General features: G+C 38.0%; 2 pseudogenes; one reads left to right on the top strand and one right to left on the bottom strand.

The window, feature by feature from the left end:
* Positions 1 to 1,159: 1,159 nt before the first annotated feature.
* LOC110304092 lies at positions 1,160 to 1,943 on the bottom strand (annotated as a pseudogene).
* A 9,329-nt stretch (positions 1,944 to 11,272) lies between these two features.
* On the top strand, positions 11,273 to 11,443 carry LOC115032267 (annotated as a pseudogene).
* Positions 11,444 to 13,702: the final 2,259 nt, after the last annotated feature.

Here is a 13,702-nt window from a genome sequence, read left to right as displayed (position 1 = left end):
TTTCCGTATATTGAACCATCCCTGCATCCCTGGGATGAAACCTACTTGGTCAGGATGGATGATTGTTTTGATGTGTTCTTGGATTCGGTTAGCAAGACCTTTATTGAGGATTTTTGCATCAATATTCATAAGGGATATTGGTCTGAAGTTTTCTATCTTTCTGCTCAACCATAGCAGGAACTGCCTTGGGGATAGTGAACATTGCGTCACCAGGGGGTGTGTAAGCCGGCATAAGGGATCCCTTGGAGATACTCAAGAAGAGGCACTCCCTGCCATGGACTGGGGTGTCTTAGAGGGGGAAGAACTAAGAAACTATCGGATTATTTTCCAACCCTGAGAGTTCATAACATATTATTGGTTTAAACTGACTGGTGTCAGTGATTCCTGCAATCCACAGGGCCAGGATTACAGAAGTCAGGCAACAGCTGGATCATGAAGTGTCTTCCATCTTCTTGGCTTCGATACCATCATATCTTTGCAGGGGAAACAAAACTATCTGAAGCCAAGAATCCTTCAATACAGCCTCTTCAGGAGGGACACCCCCTCCTGCCTCAGCCTGGACACTCATGCCCCTAGGCCATGCCATGACTTAACTTTCTCCCTGAGTGTAGCCACAAAGGGTTCTGGGAACATATTGCATGCTAAAACACCCAAATACTGTTGCCTTTGGGCAAAGGTGTCCTGGTGCCTGGGCGCATCCTCAGGGCAAAGAATAGGAGTGACTGGATTTGCTGTACATGTTGTTGCCTAGGAAACTAAAAGGAGTCTTGTTCCCTACCCTTCAACAGCCAAGGTTCTCTCTGGAGATTGGTTAGCAGGGCACTGACTAGGGGTAGGTGATCACCTGTAAGAAAACTGCTGCTCTTTGTCACAGCCAGAGAGACCTCCTGTGGATTCTTCTTGTATGTTTCAGCTGACTTTGAACTTGTCATCACAAAGCTATCCATCGCCACTTCAAAATGGCAAGAAAAGGTGGTTCTGTTCAGAGGACATGTTGATTCCAGAAGGTGAACTTTGTTATGGGGAATCAGGTCCTGCTGTACAATTAATACAGATTAGTATAGGTTCCCACCTCGGGCCACTGGTGAGACACTCTCCTCAGAGCCTTCGCTGACATGAGCTTCTTGGGAACACCTTCCTCAGTGTGACTAGGGTCTTTTTACCTGTACTGGATTAACTGAATGATCTTATTGTTCATAAAGTCCAGAACATGTGGATGGGAAGAGTCAATGCAGAATCCATCACTCAGAGCGATCTTCAGCACCTCCTCCACAAAGACCTGGAAGCTGTTGATCTGCTTGTTGGCAGGGACCACCCACAGCCTTTTGAGGTTCTGCTTGGTGTACTCTTCCTCTGGAAGGCCTTCCACATTGGCTACCCAGTCAAGAGTCAGATGGTTAGGGTCTTGCAAGTGGCTGGTGATGGAGGAGAGATTGCCATTGGAGCAGTAGAAGAGCTTAGAGCCAAGGAGTTTGAGGAAGAGGCAGGACGTGCTGAAGATGTTGACATTGAACACCTCCATGCTGGAAGACAACAGTCTGTAGGTCTGTGGTGCCTCCCGCATGGTGAAGTGGACCGTCTGCACGCGCTGCTTCAGGGTGATGTTAAAGCATGGCATTCTTCTCCGCCTTGGAGAGTTCTACCTCTTTTTCCTGCAGGGCCTCGATCAGGGGCTGTACCTGGTAGAAGTAGGCTTCCCTGCGCAGCAGACCCATCTCCTGGAAGTCCTCTGGCAGATCTAGGTGAGAGGTCCGCAGGAAGTTGAGGATATAGTGGAACACTTTGCCAACACGGTCAATGAAGCAGTTACCCTGGCTGTCCCTCTTGGTGGGCATCTTCCCACTGAACATGGTCCCCAGCATGGAGTCGGGGAAGCTGGTCAGGGTTGCCAGTGAGGTTGTGTAGAGCTTCCCCCTAACATTCAGTGTAATGGGGTCAGACATGGTAGGAGGCTGGGTGCCTGGAAATAGTTCTCAGCAGACTCCCCCCCCCCCTCCAGCCAGCGCAGCTTCGCTAGCCCTATGGTCTTTCAAGTGAACATATTCCTGTTTTTAGAAATGAAACAAAACCGCACAAAGTAAATGTTCAAACACAAATTGAACAAAATTTCCTATTTCTTTCTTTACCTGGAAGTCATGGTGCAATTATATCTATATTATTTGAAAGTGACACTTTGGTCTTCCTTCTTCTTGAGTTTCACGTGTTTTGCAAATTGTATCTTGGATATTCTAAGTTTCTGGGCTAATATCTGCCTATCAGTGAGTGCATATCATGTGTGTTGTTTTGTGATTGGGTTACCTCACTCAGGATGATATCCTCCAGATCCCTCCATTTGCCTAATAATTTATTCATTGTTTTTAATTGCTGAGTAGTACTTCATTGTGTAAATGTACCACATTTTCTGTATCCATTCCTCTGTTGAGGAACATCTGGGTTCTTTCCAGCTTCTGGCTATTATAAATAAGGCTGCTATGAACACCATATGCCCCAGTACAGGGGAATGTCAGGGCTAGGAAGTGGGAGTGGATGGGCTGTGGATCAGGCTTTGGGGATAGCATTTGAAATGTAAATGAGGAAAATATATAATAAAAATGCCTTAAAAATAAAATAAGAATACAGAAATACAGAAAGAAAGAAAGAAAGAAAGAAAGAAAGAAAGAAAGAAAGAAAGAAAGAAAGAAAGAAAGAAAGAAGGAAAAAAGAAAGAAAGAAAGTGATATTAACCACTTGAAGCTTTCAGGTTCTATTTAGTAAAAGACCTCACTTCAATCAACAAAATAATTTCTTAGTAGGCTGCAAATATGATATTTCTAGGATTATTTGGTTCTCTGTAGTCTGACTTTTTGAGTTCTTTGAATATTTTGGATATTAGCCCTCTATCACCTGTAGGGTTGGTAAAGATCTTTCTTGTTCTGTGAGTTGCCATTCTGTCCTATTGACAGTGTCCTTTGCCTTATAGAAACATTTCAGTTTTATGAGGTCCCATTTGTCCATTGTTGATCTTAGAGCATGAGCCATTGGCGTTCTGTTAAATAAATTTTCCCTTGGGGCAATGTGTTTGTGATTCTTTCCCACTTTCTCTTCTTTTCGATTCAATGTATCTGGTTTTATGTGGAGGTCCTTGATCCACTTGGACTTGAACTTTGTACAAGGAGAAAAGAATGGATCAATTTGCACTCTTCTACATGCTGACCATCAGTGGAAGCAGCATTTGTTTAAAATGTTGTCTTTTTACCTCTGGCTGGTTTGGGATTCTTTGTCAAAGATCAAGTGACCATAGGCTTGTGGGTTTATTTTTAGGTCTTCAATTCTATTCCATTGATCTACCTGCCTCTCTCTGTACAAATTCCATGGGTTTTTTTGTTTGTTTATTTGTTTGTTTTGTTTTTTATCACTATTGCTCTGTAGTATAGCTTGAGGAAAGGGATAGTGATTTCCCCAGAAGTTCTTTTATTGTTGAAAATGGATTTTACTATCCTGGGTTTTTTGTTATTCCAGATCAATTTGAGAATTGTTCTATCTATGTGAAGAATTGAGTTGAAATTTTGATGTGATGGAGATTGCATTGAATCTTTAGATTGCTTTTTCTAAGAAGTCCATTTTAACTATGTCAATCCTGCTAATCCATGAGCATGGGAAATCTTTCCCTCTTCTAAGGTCTTCTTCAATTTCTTTCTTCAGAGCCTTGAAGTTCTTGTCATACAGCTCTTTCACTTGCTTGGTTAGAGTCATACCAAGATATTTTATATTATTTGTGATTATTGTGAAGGATGTCATTTCCCTAATTTCTTTCTCAGCCCATTATCCTTTGAGGAGAGGAAGGCTACTGATTTGTTTGAGTTAATTTTATATCCAGCCATTTTGCTGAAGTCGTTTATCAGCTGTAGGAGTTCTCTGGTAGAATTTTGGGTGGCACTTATATATACTATCATATCATCTGCAAATAGTGATACTTTGACTTCTTCCTTTCTAACTTGTGTCCCTTTGATCTCCTTTTGTTGTCTAATTCATCTGGCTAGAACTTCAGCTGTAAAAATGACTTCATGAAATTCACAGGCAAATTGATGGAACTAGAAAATATCATCTGGAGTGAGGTAACACAGACAAAAAAGAACATGAATGGTATGTACTCATTGATAAGTGGATATTAGTCCCAAAGCTCAGAATACCCATGATACAACCCACAAACCATATGGAGCTTAAGAATAAGGAATACCAAAGCATAGATGCTTTGATCCTATATAGAATGATGAAAAAAAAAAATCACAGGCGGTAGAGGGAAGGAATGACCTGAGAAAGAATAAGGGGAGGGAAAAAAGGGGGGCAGGATCAGGTATTAGAAGGGACAGGAGATAAGTACAGAAATTGAATCGAAATATGTAGCAGTGGGGAACTGGAAACTGACCATAGGCACTAGAAAGTCCCAGACTCCGGGGAAGTGAGAGGCTCCCAGGACCCAATGGTGATGGCATTAACCAAAATATCCAACAGAGGGTAAATACAACCTGTAGAGTCTACCTCCAATAGATAGGCATAGCCTCCAGTGGAAGGATGGGGCCAGCCATCCGTGTCAAAATTTTTAACTCAGAAATGTTCCTATCCAAAGGAAAGAAGAGACAAAAACTTGAACAGAAGGAAAGGCTACCCAGAGATTCCCACCATCTAGGGATCCAACCCAACTGCAGACACCAAACCTAGCATTATTGCTAATACAAAGAAGTGCTTGCTGACCTAAGCCTGATATGGCTTTTCCCTGAGAGGTTCTACCAGCACCTGACCAATACAGATGCAGATACTCACAACCAACCATCAGAGTGTGTCTGGGGACCCCAATAGAAGAGCTAGGGGAAGGATTGAAGGAGCTTAAGGGGAATGCTACTCTGTAGGGAGAACAATATCAACTAACTGGACTACCTAGAACTCCCAGGGACTAAACCAACAACCAAAGAGCATACATGGAGGAAGCCATAACTCTAGATACGTATGTAGCAGAGGATGACCTTATCTGACATCAATGGGAGGGGATTCTAAAGGGGTGAGGCAGGAGTTGATGAATGGGGTGGAAGGGCACCCTCATAGAGGCAAAGGGGAGGGGGTAGGGGGGAAAGGAATGTGGGGAGGTTATAGAGGGGTAACTAGGAAGGGAGATATCATTTGAAATGTAAACAAATAAAATGATTAATGAAAAATATGATATTTCTGGAAACTCTGAGATTTTTGAGGATTACTGCAAAACAAGGCAGAGAAATGGAATACTTATGTCACCAGCTCTTTTTAGAAGAATCAGCTCCTTTTAGATACAAAATGAACAAGGAAGGCTCTGCAAGGAAATGAGGTAAAGCAGGCAGCCAAAGGCTGGTGGGAGAGGCCAGATCTTTGGGGAACAGATCTAATAGTGAACATACTAAGGCATTATTATTATATTGCATGTTGAAGAATGTATTTTATTACATTTCAGACTTTCACTGAAATGTAATATCTGTCTGTCTGTCTATCTATTCTGTCTCTTTGTCTCTGTCTCCGTCTCTCTCTCTGACATAGTATACATGGAGATACCAGAACAAGTTGCAGAAATTGTTTTTCTCATTCTATCATATGAGTTTCAGAAATTGAACTCAGGTCACACAGGTTTAGCAGCAAGTGCTTTTTGCCATTTCACTGTCTTCCAGGTTTGAGTTTAACAGAAAAATATGAGTTTTTTTCTAAATATTTAGTTACTTATTATATGTAAGTATATTATAACTGTGTTCAGACACCCCAGAAGAGGGCATCAGGTCTCATTACAAATGATTGTGAGCCACCATGTGGTTGCTGGAATTTGAACTCAGGATCTTTGGAAGAACAGTCAGTGCTTTTAACTGCTGAGCCATCTCTCCAGGCCAAGATGATTTTTTTTTTTTTTTTTTAGCCAAAAACTGTAGTCAGAATTCTAAGAATCAATGGCTCTTGAGTGCTCAGATATAAATGAGGTAACTATACCATCCCTTCTGAGACTCAAGGAGCATCATGAAAAAGGTGATATAAAGATTGTAAGAGTTGGGGGATAAGTAGGAGTCCTATAAAATGTTATCTTCTGGATAAAACATCAGTGATGTACTCATGAGCTTGCAGCTGTTATGGCTATGTCAAAAAATAATAAGGCATGAAGGTAGAAGGTAGACTAGTTAGAAAGAAGAGAGTGTGTTCCAGGAAAGGGAGGGAGATGAGGGAGAGTAACAGTATGCTTACAATACATTGCATAGAGGTCTAAAATTGTCAAATATTTTAACTATTCATGAAACTAGTAGTTAATTAAAAAAACACACATACACATACACAATAGAAAATTTCAAAAGCAGTCAAGAGTGCCAGGTAGAAAGAAGGGGTTCATTGCAGAATTAAGCAAGGAGACCAGGATATGATGTATGGGTCAGGTAAATACTTGAAGTTTATGAAATAACTATACCATTATCTGAAGACAGAGGCATCAGTGAATGCAAAATTCAAAAGCCTTAAGGTAGGGTGAACTCAGCAAGTTCAGATACCATAAGGGAGATCATTTCTCCTTAAGTAGAGTGAATTGAATAAGAGTCAGGGTTAGCAAGCTAGACATGAGTTGTAGCATGCAGGGGTTTTATAGGCTTTTAAAAAGGCTTTTATTCAGTGTGAAACTGAGAGATATTGCAAGGTTTTGAAGAAAGAGGTATTGTTTAACTAAGGTTTTTGCAAGACCCATCTAGCTGTTCTTGGTGATAGTCTATGCAGATGGAGATAGAAGAGTAAGAAGAGGTTCTATCCATAAACTTGTTAGAAGGTTGTGCAGTGATGTTGGCAATAGATGCTTGTGACTCGGATTGGGTTACTGACAGCAGAAAGGATCTTTCCACCATCTGAGGTATATTTGTGATGAGAATGTTTTTAAACAACCAAACCCTGGGGTTTTCTTATAGAGATTCTAGGACTTTTGGCATATTACCCTCACTTTGGTGTTGTCTAGTCTGAGTCCAGCTTTTTAATAATCAGCTGAACAAACAGTTCTAATTCTTTCCAGCTGCTCTAAGCAGCACATGGAATTATTTAATGATGTACTTGACCTTATAAGCAAACTGAACGGAGGCAGAGGATGGTGGGGCTTGAGCATGAGTATCCTCTTAGAAGATGATTCTCCGGGTAAGAAATGAGTATAAGCAATGGAAGGGAAACCCTCCCTATAAGATGCCTTTACCAGTTGACAGAGCTGTGTGTGAAGGATAGATCTCTTTGCTCCCTTTGAAGTATTTTATTTACTTATCCCTGTGTCTGGACATTTCTTCTTCATCAATAATTCTTAGGTAAAAGGAGTTGCTAAAGCTATAAACATCATATTTCAAGAAATTTCTTGTCCAAACCTTACATTTGGAATTTTGCCACATGAGTGCTAAAGTCTTAAAAGTTATAAGCATCATTTTTCTCAGAGAAAGTCTCTGGCTATTTTTTTCCATGAAGTAAACATCAAGGCATTCATGTGTGATATTAGCTTGTTTGATGCCATTGGAAGGAGCATCACTGACAGACCTGACTCACAATCTTCTGAGCCTTACTTTCCATACAGCAACACAATACTGTATTCCAGTCTTTATTTGTTGAGATTTCTAGTCACAATTATCAAGACTAAATCCAATTTAGTTTGAAAATAAGTCTATTGGATAATAAGTTACAGAATTATTAGAAATATTAAATAATTAAGGTACAAATGACTTGGGACATACCCTGCATTTGTCCTAATGGGTTTACTCTACATTTTATTCTAGAACACATTTCTATTTAAAATATTAACTCTTACTTAGAAATTCCTTTTTCTTAAAAAAATAATTTAAATTTAATTTGCCTGAATGTATCTGTGTGGGTCAAGAGCATGCCCAGTACCTGTAGAGGCAGAAAGGGGGCATTGGACATCCTGAAACTGTTGCTGCCTCTGGTTGTGGGCTACTGTGTTTTGGAACTAGAAAACAAACCCAGATCTTTTGCAAAAGTAGCAAGTGCTGTGTACTGCTGAGCCATCTCACTTGCCACAGCCTGGATATTCTTATGGAATGAATGTGTGTCTCTTTCACAGTTATATGTTAAAGCCCAACTCTCTCAGTGTAGTACAATAGCTCAGATTAAGAATTCTGTAGTCAGTCTGTTGGTGTCAGTCACTAGTATGATTCCAACTTGCCTGGACAATAAAGAAGATTCAGGGCTTTGTTATGTGTACAGCAGTGCCCATAGCAGGGTGTGCACAGTACAGGAGGAAAGCCATCATGTTTGTTATTATACTGTATCGGTGAGAAGGCATAGTTATTTCTTGTCTCATTGTTGTAGGGCCCTGAAATAATTTTAAGACACTAAAAGGATGAAATCAGCATGATATGTTATCCACTTAAATGGTTTATGCAAAACTTTAAGGATTATTATTTTTCATGCTGGTAAACTTATTTATTTATTTCTTATTCATGCATCCATTCATCTATTCGCTCATTTGTGTATATACAAAGGTAAGAAGAAAACTTTGGGAGTAGGTTTTAGTTTTCCACAATTTGGGTTCTAGGAATTAAACTGATTCCAACAGGCTTAAAGGTAAACATGTTTACCCACTGAGCAATATAGCTGTCTCTTATTCTTTTCAATTAAGAGTACTTGTTCCTGCAGAGGACCCAGGATCAGTTTCCATCACCCACATAATGGCCTACCACAATCGTCTATAAGCTTGTTCTTGATGATCTAATGTCTTCTTCTGTTCTCAGAAATCAGTCTTGTATATGTACATATACACACATGTAGACAAAACACTAGTACATATAAAAATTATTGAATGGACCCTCGAGCTTTTTCATACCCTAAGTGGTGACCACTGTAAACAGTGTCATTTCTTCCTAATTCTATATTTTAAGTAGTCTATTTTCTCCCTTACCTTCATATAGCAACATACTATCTTAAACAAATCAAACATACATTAAAATCTTATGAATTTTATAATGTATGTCCTTATTTCTAGGCCAGATTCTAGAAATAATATTGTAATAATCCTACTATGTCCATCATATATTTTGTTATAATAGAGGAGCAGAAAACATAGGGCCTTTCAGGCCCCTTTTCTGGCTTGCATTTGTATCACAGAATTGGTTATAAAACTCCTCCCTAGTTTCTTTACTTTTTAAAATATGAATAACAATATTGACTTAAACATCTTGGGAAAGTTAAATGAGATGACTAGGAGTGTAATAGACATTGACAAATATTACTTTTTCTCTTTGTATTATTTATTGCTATAATGTTTTAAATAATTGTTCTGTGGATAAGAGGCCTTCCTTGAGTATTTTGCTTTTAAGGACCATAAAAGAAATTGACAGAACATATTAAAATGCTCCTGATGAAAACTAGGCCTGTGGTGACATTATGAACTAATACTCAGATTCTGTTAGTCTTTTTCTCTGCAGATTCAAGTTAGTGATTTTAGTTGCTGATGTTTTGTAGCTTTGCATATAGGTCAACTTTTTACCACGGAACTATGGCCCCAGTAACAAGTTACAATTTTTGTTTTTTATTTATTTTGAGATAGTAGTGTTAAGTCCCTCTGCTTTTTTTCCTGGCATAGGATTCACATTTCTTTCTTTCTTTTTCTTTATTTGGTTCAATCTTAGAAACATTGCTTTTTGTGCTCTTGTATTATTTTAATGTATTATTAGCCTTAAGTACTCTACTTTATATTTTACCTTTCCTTTATACCAAACTATTAATTGACAAATAATTGAATTCAAATGGCTAATTAGAAGGCCACCATTATTATTAGAAATTTAGTTTTAATTAATGCTTAGTGAATTTCTTTGAATGGTTTGTTGTTTTCTGATTTTTGGTATATATGAATGTTCACACTTCCATATTTGTTTAGATGCCTCATAAATATTAAATCATAAGTAGTGATTGATCACTGTTTTTTAGTTATCGGCGAATCATAAGCTATAATTTCAAATCATTTTATACCCTCAAATTATCAAAAATATTTTGCATCTAAACAAATAAATACATCCCACATTTATGAAATTACCAGAGCCCCAAATCCAAGAAGTTATAAAGATAGAAAAAACCCATCATGTCCAGCAAGGCCCTCTCAAAGCTAATGCCAGTGACCTTCCTGACTCTTCAGGATAGGCAAGGCTGAGGAACCAAAGCTGTGATGGGTCCTGGTGGGGGAATCTGAATATGGGTTCTAGAAACTTTTTGCTTTCTCTTATGTCCACATGAAACTTGTTCCAATCAAACAAATAATAATATCTAGAATATGAAAGTAACTATTAGAGGTAATAGTAAGAACAACCAATTTATCTCAAATGTGATAATGTATTTGAATATATGTTTCACAAAGAGATATTGATGACAAATAAGATTGTACAATTAAATTTATTTTTAATTTATTATTAATGTACTGCAAATTTATACTTAGATTCTACTATATGATCACTAGAGTGGTTAAGATGCAAACAAGAAATGTGGCAATAGTCAGTGTTATCAAAAATAAAACAGTTGAGACATTTTTCTGTTTGTGTGCTGTAAATTGAGTAAAAGCACACAACATAACTGTGAGCTACAACTTTATCCCTGCAGTTTGAACTCCAGTACACTGCTGATCAGAGATCACTAGGACATTGACTGTGAGGTGAAGTGGATGCTTACTATATTCCCTCCATTCCAAATTTTAAAGAATTCATTCAAGAGAAAGCATATAATAATAGCTATAATGTCTTTGTTTGTAATAGTCAAAATTGGGATAACTCAAATGTTCTTCAGCTGGGGGATGGATGTACAAACTACAGTCTATCCGTAAAATGGAACAATTCTCAGACACACTGGGAAATGGACTATAGAAGCATGTAGCGATGTGTTGATATCTAAGACAGTAATCCTGTTGAGTGAAAGCTAGTTTGAAATAACTATGTATTAGATGATTGATTTATATGACACATAAAAAATGGAACACACCAGGGCAGAATCAAATCAGTGTTGTCTAGTAACAGGAAGAGAGGGAGAAATCAAACAGGGGCATGAATAGAATTCATGGGAATAGGGAATAGATTTGTTTTGCTTGTTGTATTGGATAAATGGGTATACAATTGTACACATTTTAAGGACAGATAACACTGATAATGGAATTGTACCTTTAAAATGTAAATTGTACCTGCTATATCAACAAACAAGACTAAAAGAATTAAATAGTCTATAGTTTAAGAAATTCTATAAGGCTAGCAGTGATGGCATAGTATAGAATCCACATACCATTGCTTCCTGGTCTTTTTGCTAAGATCAAGCATAGTATCTGTTCTTATCAGTTTAATAACACACACATCCTATCTTCTCACTTTTTCATTTACTAAGTGTTGTCTTGAAGCAAAACATTTGAAACAGGCAACTCATGAGATTTAGTTTTCTCTTGAATGTGGTGCTAATGACATTCATATTTAGGAGACAATATTTATTAAGGGACTGTTAAGACAACAGTATGTAAATTTCTTGTTTGTTGAGGCTTCTGGTCAATATCCTGTAGGGAGTGTTCTTTGCTGTGTTATGCTGTATTTCAGGATTATAATTACAGCCCACATAATTCTCAGATTTAACCATGAAAGTGGATACATTGTATTCCAGGTTCTATTTTCCATGGTAATATTGTCCCTCTGTCATGTAAGAGTCAGTAGTTCCAGATTAAAGTAACTTTGATGTTTATCGTTGAATGATTTTGGACTACTTCACAACTTTCCAAAACTGTATTTCTTAATAGTGTTCTGGTATAATAGTTAACTTGGGCTTACATGGTTTTGTCATTGAATAATTTGTAATGTACAAGGTTTGATAAAAAGCAAGACTAATCATCTTGGTTCCCATAAGTGAGAAGGGCGGTATGCAAAACTGTGAGTTACCAATCTACCTAGCACATACAGTCCCATGCTGTTAGTTCCCAGTACTGCAAAGTGTATAGACTCACAGTCTGTAGCTGCAAACACACAATAAATGTGCTGATCGGTAGTGCTCCCACAAAGCATAACAGGGAAAGATAAGATCTAGGCTGTTTTCCTATTCTCCAGACTTGCAATACCTGTTTTAATATTATTTTTTAAGACATGGTTGACAGTATTGAAGTATATCTTTATCAAGGATCTCAATCATACTGGATGAACGGTTTTTCAACTCCACTGGTCTTCCTGTTAAATAGTTATATATACATTAAATCTACATATAAATAAGGTCATACTGTAAGCATAGGGTTTAAGACCTAGATATATGGATTCTGTGGTTACGAAATTCATCAATAAATCCTATGTTCTCACATATGAAATGATGTCTGAGGATAGAGGTAGGAATTTCAGGCAAACCCAGAGACCATGAATGCAGACCACTGTGATGTCAAAACACCAGCAAGACAGCATTGCCTTGACTTTGTATATAGAGGAGAATGTTAAATTTATTTTGCAATCATAGCTATGCACAAATAAGGTGAGATTTCTGTCACCAGTGACAGCAAATTCCTATTTTCGTTTCTTTCTTAATTAAGTGATTCTTTCAGGAATTAAGGGTAAAGAACAGATATTTCTGCTGAAAGATCAATAGCCAATACTCAGCATTTCCTTTGTTCCAATAGGATGATGAAATGATGGATTTATACTTTCAGAAACAAGTTCTATCCTGTAAGAATATGCTATCTCCAAATGCTTCCTGTGTCTATGCCCTTATTATCACTACCTCTGGCCATTCACTCTTTTCTCCTTTCTTGTTTTTACAGCATGTTGTAGAATTGGTCCTCTGAGGCAAGTGTTAGATGAAAACACACAGGAAAAGGGATTTAGGGAGGCTCACACACTAGATAGAAATGTCAGCCAAGCCTCTGCTTCTTTCTCGGTTGGCACATTCTCTGGTGTGCTTCATTTCACTGGTTTATTTTTCTCTGCTGTATTTATGGTAGATGTTAGTTTGCCTTTTTACTTACTCTCACTCCCAATATTTAGAAATGGCATTGTCTTCTTTTCCTCATCCAATAATTAGTTTAAAAATAATTTCCCACTTCATGTCTTGTAGTTATCTCTGCACATCTTTCCTTTCTTTTCACTTCAGACATTTTGAACTCAGCAGGAGAAACTAAATACTGCTTTTGGTGTCATTGTAACGCCACAGACAGTGGTGATTACTCTCCAGGTTAGATAAAAACTTAAGGTTCCAGTGAGCTATTCTCAGTCGCTAGGTACAAATAGAATCATATGCTGTTTCAGGTCTGGCCTCAGGCGACTGGAGTCACTGAAGGTCATTCAGCTGAAGGAGAAGCCTCTCTGGGGCCTCACTGTGCCTGGCATTCAATTAAGTTTTTCTGGATCTGTACCTCGAAAAAGCAAGCTTTGTATTCCTTCTCTGTGAAGCAGAACACATAACTGGAAGCTGGTCCATGTTGAGGAATTTGGTATTTCTAAACAAAGACCACATCGGTCTTCTAGACTAAAGGTTAAGAACCAGACGATTGATTGGACAGGAAACCAAATACATACATAGATAGTTTCCTGAACATTTGCAGGGAGGGGAGACAAAGAAAACAGTTAGCCATTTCTTGTTTGTTCGCTTTACATCCTTCTGGAGCATAAGACTCTCCATTCAAAATGACGTAAAACCTAAAGTGAGTATCTTTGATGTTATATATATATTCTCCTGATTTTTTTTTCGTTTTACT

The sequence above is a fragment of the Mus caroli genome, chromosome 10, assembly GCF_900094665.2.
Source record: "Mus caroli chromosome 10, CAROLI_EIJ_v1.1, whole genome shotgun sequence".
Classification (NCBI taxonomy): Eukaryota; Metazoa; Chordata; class Mammalia; order Rodentia; family Muridae; genus Mus; species Mus caroli.
Note: the sequence above shows the minus strand (reverse complement) of the source record. Positions and strands in the feature narration are given on the sequence as shown.